Below are 6836 nucleotides of genomic sequence, written 5' to 3' on the forward strand. Positions count from 1 at the left end.
TTCATGTGGTCCACCACACCCTTCACAAGCCATAACCGAGACCGTTTTTGCCATTTCTAGCGTTTTGATTTTTGAAGAAAGGGCCTCGATTTGAGCTTGCAAAGTAGTGCTTTCATCAACCTTATGGGCACCTGGGGCAATAGATTTATTGCCTCAGGGAGTGTGCCACTAAAAATTGGTTTGAGCAATTTCCTCAATTTGATTATATATTTCATTTGGGCGACGATTACCTAAAAGTCCCCCGGAGCTAGAGTCAAGTGTTTGTCTTGTGTGTGGCAACAACCCATTATAGAAAGTGGATACTTGTTGCCATACCGCAAGACCGTGATGAGGACACTTTCCTAGTAGCTCCTTGAACCTTTCCCAAGTTTCATATAAGGATTCCCCATCCTCTTGTGAATATGTATTAATTTCAGTCATTAATTTAGCCGTTTTAGCAGGAGGGAAATACTTATATAGAAACTTTTGGGCTAGTTCATCCCAGGTGTTTACCGAGCCAACTGGGAGGGTATTAAGCCAAGCCTTAGCTCGGTCTTTTAGTGAAAATGGAAACATTCGAAGGCGGATGGCGTCGTTTAATTCTCCATTGAGCCGAAAGGTATCACATATTTCTAAGAAATTAGTAATATGTAGATGGGGATCCTCGTCCACAAGCCCATGGAAGGTTGCGGAGTTTTGAAGCATTTGTATCAAATGCGGCCGAAGTTTGAAGTTGTTGGCTTCGACATTTGGTGCATTGATAGCGGCGCCGAGATTACCTACGGTGGGCCGTAGGTAATCCATGAGGGTTCGTTGGTCCGCCATTGGAAGTGGGTCCCCCGAAACTTTCTCTTGGTTTTTAGCTTTAAGTCTTTTTCTTAGAAAGCGTTCGGGTTCGTCTAAGGGTTCTTTTATGTCTCTACTAGAACTGGAGCTCATACACTACGTGGAAAGTTCAGATGTGGCGCCTGGGTTCCAAGTCCTGCAATAAAAAAAAAGAACGTTGGTCAGAAGCTTCACCACGGCCCCGTGCTCAGATGAACACGACCCGTGGTTGGAGATACAGTGATTGTTTTCCGAATCCCTGTTACTGGGGAGTTCGACACGGCCCCGTGTTGCACCGACACGGCCCCGTGCTCAACTCTCTGTAACTCGGAAAATAAAAACTGCCAGTAACAATGCTGGGCACGGCTCGTGTCCGACTAGGCACGGTCCGTGCTGAGCTCTGCAGAAACTAAGAATCTAAGAAAAAAATCCTAAAAAAACAGAAAAATAAGAAAAAACGATTAGGCCGTTGATTCCTAACTTTCTTAAAATCCTTGTGTCCCCGGCAACGGCGCCAGAAACTTGATGCGTGTGAAGTGTCGTATAGTTTTTTAATGTATATTTTAAGCCCTTTAACACTTTTTAGCCAAGTTTTAAATTTATAAAACACGATATTTTTACTAACACTAAACACACATATGGGCAAGTGCACCCATCGTGAGTGGAGTATAGTGTTGGTAAGATACCGAGGTCGTCCAAGGATACAAGAGCTTTTAATACCGGTTATCCTCAATGTCTAATCAAATCAAAAGTTTAGAAAAAGGTTTTTAAACTAGAAAAATAAAACTAACTAAAATGCTGAAAAATAAAAAAAACAGATAGACAAGATGAATCACTTGGATCCGACTCGTGTTTAGTGTAACCTTTGATTATTTCCGCACTTTTGCACTTTTTAAGAGATTATCTTAGTTATTGTAGTTGGCCCCTCTTTTGAAGGTGATGTTACCCTCAACCCAGTAGTTTGAGTCAGCAAGGATACAATCCTAAAGGGTTGGATTATTGAAAGATAATTAATTAAGTTATTAATGCGTAATGTGGTAGGCCCCTCTTTTGAAGGTGACGTTACCCTCGGCTAAGTAGTCTGAGTCAACAGGGATACAGTCCTAAGTAGCCGGGTTAAAGTTTTAATAGTAGTTTACATATGAGGGGGTCAAGGAGTTCGGACCCCCGCCATCCAATACCAGTGGGTATTGAAGGAGGTCCTACTAAAGTTGACCCAGGTCCTTGCAGGATCTATACACTGAACAAGGCAAGACTCTTACTAAACCGTTCCCTTAACCCCCGACCAGGTAGCCAACATACCTCCATATAGACCGTGGAGATATGAATGGTGAAAATCTTTTATTTTATATAGACAGTAAAATAATGTCAAGACACCATGGACAAACGATAAGGAAGACTCACCTTCAACATAAGAAACTAGTTATTAAAGTCATTAATACATAACCAAATAAAAAGTGCGAAAAGATTAAAAATAAAAAGTATTACACTAGACACTTGTCTTCACCATGTGATGTAAGAGACTTAAGCAAACATGGCCTTTGATTGTCAAGAACTCTTACGATCAATCTTGGATCCCGAGACTACTCACACACTCTATGATGGATGATGGTGGTGGATACGGGTTGTGATGGTGGTGGTGGGTGGGTGAAGTGTGAGAGAGGTGGTTTGCCAAGGGATGGTTTGCAAATGACCCAGGCACCCCTATTTATAGCCTGCACAGAAGCCCGGACACGGCCCCGTGTCCACCCATCTTCTCTTTTTTTATTAATTGCAGTTTGTCTGCATTAATTGACCACGCCCCCGTGTCTGCTGGGCACGACCCCGTGTGCAGAAGCGTATCTGTACTATCAAGATTTCCCCAGATTCTACGAATCTTAGAGTTGACCACGGCCCCGTGTCCGCTGGGCACGCCCTCGTGGTGGGTGATAGAAGCTTCTACAGCTTTGTCTTTTCTGCAGACACTTGGGCACGCCCCCGTGCTCATTGAGCACGGGGCGTGTTCAGCCTTCTGTTCTCTTGTTTTTGCTTAAGGAGATGCTATCGAGGGGTCGGGCATGCCATGTTTATTCCTTTTCTTGTATTTCTGTTAGATTTAGCTGCCTTTTTGCTTCTTTTGTTCATTTGAGCTAATTTAATCCTAAAAATACAAAAGGAAGACAAAAACACACTTTTTCCAACATTAGTACTAAAAAAGGGTTAGTTTTATGCCACATTTGATGTAATTTAATGTTGCACTTTGCACACATCACTAGCAATCCGCGCAAAATTAAAGGAACTTCTACTTAACAACATGCATATCTTCACATGGTCCCCGACGGACATGACCGGAGTACCAAGAGAGATAACGCATCACTGCTTAAATATCCGACCTTTCGCAGAACCAGTCGCGCAAGGAAAGCGCAGTCTTAGTGCAGAAAAAGCTAGTGCCATGAATGAACAAGTAGCCGAATTACTTCAAGCTGGGATTCTGCGTGAAGTACAGTATCAAACCTGGGTAGCCAACCCAGTAATGGTGCAGAAGCACAACGGCGGGTGGCTCATGTGTGTCGATTTCAAAGATCTCAACAAAGCCTGCCCAAAAGACTATTACGCCCTTCAAGAATAGACAAAAAAGTAGATTCCTTAGCATCCTTCCGCTGGAGGTCTTTCTTAGATTGCTATAAAGGATATCATCAAGTGCAAATGAAGGAGGAAGACGAAGATAAAACGGCCTTCCACACAGATAAAGGTATTTTTTGCTACACAAAAATGCCTTTCGGCCTCCGCAACGCGGGAGCCACTTATCAACGTCTTATGGATAGAGTCTTTGGAGACGATATTGGCGTAACAGAAGAAGTTTACATGGACAATCTCGTTATCATGACCCGAGAGGAAGAATCTATGCTTGCAAACATTCAACACACCTTTGACTCCCTGCGCAGAGTTAACCTAAAGCTGAACCCAATGAAATGTTCATTCGGAATGGAAGAAGGCAAGTTCCTAGGGTTTATCGTATCCAAAGAAGGTTTCAAGGTTAACCCAGAGAAAGTAGAAGCCATTCAAATGATGCCGTCACCAGCATCCATTAAAGAGATGCAACGTCTCGCTGGTCGGTTTGCAGCACTCAATAGATTTCTGGCAAATCATGATGCCAAGTCATATCCATTCATCAATGCATTACGTAGTTGTGTTAAGAAGAGCCAGTTCCAATGGACTCCATAAGCAGAAAAAGCTTTCCAACAAATGAAATAATGTCTGATCCAGCTACTAACCTTAACAGCTCTGCGAAAAGATGAACCATTAATCCTATATCTCTCCGCAGCAGAAGTAGCAGTTGGTGCAGTGCTAATGGTCGAAAGAGACGGAGTTCAAACCCCGATATACTACATCAGCAAAATGCTAACTGGTCCAGAAACATGCTATTCTATCATGGAGAAGTTTGTCCTTGCATTAGTTCACGCGTCACGCAGGTTGCGACGATATTTTTCTGGCCACGTCCTTACCAACTATCATTTAGGGAAAATCTTGTCCAAACCAGATGTCGCGGGAAGGTTAGCCAAATGGGCTATCGAGTTAGGAGGATACAACATCTTGTACAAACCTTGACCAGCTATTAAGGGACAAGTCCTAGCAGACTTTGTTACCGAAGTCCCCGTCGACAACATCCAGGAATGTGAAGCCATTCAAAATCCCACTCCAGTCTTTGATGAAAGGGTTTGGACATTACATACAGATGGCGCTTCAAATGACGACGATACAGGAGCAGGCCTTCGCCTAGTTAGCCCTGATAACCATGAACCCACGTACGCAATTCGTTTAGACTTCAAAAGTACTAATAATGAAGCAGAGTACGAAGCGTTCCTCGCAGGCCTCCGCCTGGCGCTCAAGATGGGAGCAAAAAATCTTGAAGCGCATGTCGATTCCAAATTAGTAGCAGAATAAGTCACCGGGCATTATAACACTAAAGGCAAAGCCATGGCTTTATATTTGGAACAGGCAAGAATCCTGATCAACCAGTTTCAGACCTTCAAGATAGCCCACATCAACGGAAGCGAAAACAAACATGCAGATGCGTTAAGCAAATTAGCTGCTACAAGCTTCAAACACCTCGCGAAAGAAGTCCGCATCGAGGTACTCTCCAATCCATCTGTTCCCTTAAGACACGTAAACATCATAGAAGTCGGGAATCTATCTTGGATGCCCCCAATCATTACATATTTGCAACATGGAATCCTCCCATAAGGAGAGGCGGAAGCCAGAAAAATTCAGCACAAAGCGCTAAACTACGAAATGGCAGATGGTATTTTGTACCGCAAATCATACATGGGTCCTCTCTTACGATGCGTAGACATACACGATGCGCAATATTTAGTCCGCGAGATTCATGAAGGACTATGTGGGATCCATGCAGGCCCGCGCATGGTGGTTGCAAAAATCATGAATGCAGGCTACTACTGGTCAGGTATGCATGTAGATGCTGTAGATTTTTTGTGCAAATGCACGTCATGTCAACGCCATGCCCCAAAGACACTCCGCCCAAAGAACCCTCTGGTCCCAGTCACTTCAGCTTGGCCCTTCCAGCAATGGGGCATCGACATAGTCGGTCCTTTCCCCGATGCCCCTGGCGCAGTAAAGTTTATAGTAGTAGCAGTAGACTACTTTACTAAATGGGTGGAAGCAAAGGCTCTCGTATCAACTACCACAATGATGATCCGAAAATTCACCTGGGAACACATTATTTGCCGCTTCGGATTACCATTGCGCATCATTACCGACAATGGTACAAACTTCGCATCAGAAGATCTACAAAAATGGTTAAAGGAGATGAACATTGAACACAGCTTCGTCTCTGTGGCGCACCCATAGGCGAATGGGCAGGTCGAGAGTGTAAATAAGCAGATAGTTGATGGCATAAAAGCAAGACTGGGAACCACGCGAAGGGGGGTGGGTAGACGAACTCCCAAGCATTTTATGGGCTCACTGCACTATGCTAAAAACCAGTACAGGTGAAAATCCGTTCAGTCTCGTTTACGGTTCAGAACCGGTAATTCCAGCAGAAGTCGGTCTCCCATCTCCACGAATGATAGCCATGGAGAAACAAGACAACGAGCGCGAGCACAGTATTGACCTAGACCTCCTTGAAGAGAGGCGCGAAAACGTAGCCATTAACGAAGCCAGGTACAAATCAAATCTAGAGAAACATTATAATGCTAGAGTGCGCGTATGCACTTTTGTACCAGGTGATTTTGTTCTACGGGACAATGAGGCTTCCAACGCTGAGAAACCAAGGAAACTCGCGCCCAGATGGGAAGGACCATACGTCATTCACGAAGTCCTAGGTAAAGGCGCGTATACCTTGAAAAGGCTTGACGGAACAGACGTTCCACGAACTTGGAACGCGCAACAGTTGCGCAGATGCTATATGTAGCCGACTCATCCATTCCACACAACAGCCAACGCTCGCGCAGGCAACTTAATTATTTTATTTATTTACTTTGTATCTACTGGCCCCCGCGCCCTATCTAATGCAAAGTTTACTTCTATTATGTTCTATTGTTTATTACAAAATGCATGTAATTTCTTTTGGTAAACGCGAAAACACTATGGTAACACATTACAAGTCTCATGAATGGTCCACGGATATAAGTCCCGCACACAATCCAGACCTACATTCACACATGAGCTTTCTACCATCTTTATTCGCTTTACCTAAACAAAGCAATTATGCACATGCAAGACATTGTATTTCAAACATATCTTATATTCAAAACGTTACTTGCGCACCATACGCATTAACATGCACAACAGTGCATCAAAAAGTTACTTGTGAAGTAAGCACATTAATAAAAATATACGAGCACATCAGTACATCAAACAATATTTACACAACAAAACATACAAAATAAGGGGTAATAAACTAAACATCTGGGAACATGGCCAACACCTCTGTAGGAGTATGTAGTGCTTCACCATACCACTCTAGAGGTTGAGGGTCAATGATTCACTCGCTATCATCACCCAGAGCAGACGTCATCATTTGGGCTCCGGCC

General features: G+C 43.7%; 1 non-coding gene across 1 annotated transcript; it reads left to right on the top strand.

The window, feature by feature from the left end:
• Positions 1 to 319: 319 nt before the first annotated feature.
• Positions 320 to 426, top strand: LOC118482864. Its single transcript, XR_004869042.1, has one exon. It is a non-coding gene; the product is annotated as a small nucleolar RNA R71 (small nucleolar RNA).
• Positions 427 to 6836: the final 6410 nt, after the last annotated feature.

The sequence above is a fragment of the Helianthus annuus genome, chromosome 1 (assembly GCF_002127325.2).
Source record: "Helianthus annuus cultivar XRQ/B chromosome 1, HanXRQr2.0-SUNRISE, whole genome shotgun sequence".
Lineage (NCBI taxonomy): Eukaryota > Viridiplantae > Streptophyta > Magnoliopsida > Asterales > Asteraceae > Helianthus > Helianthus annuus.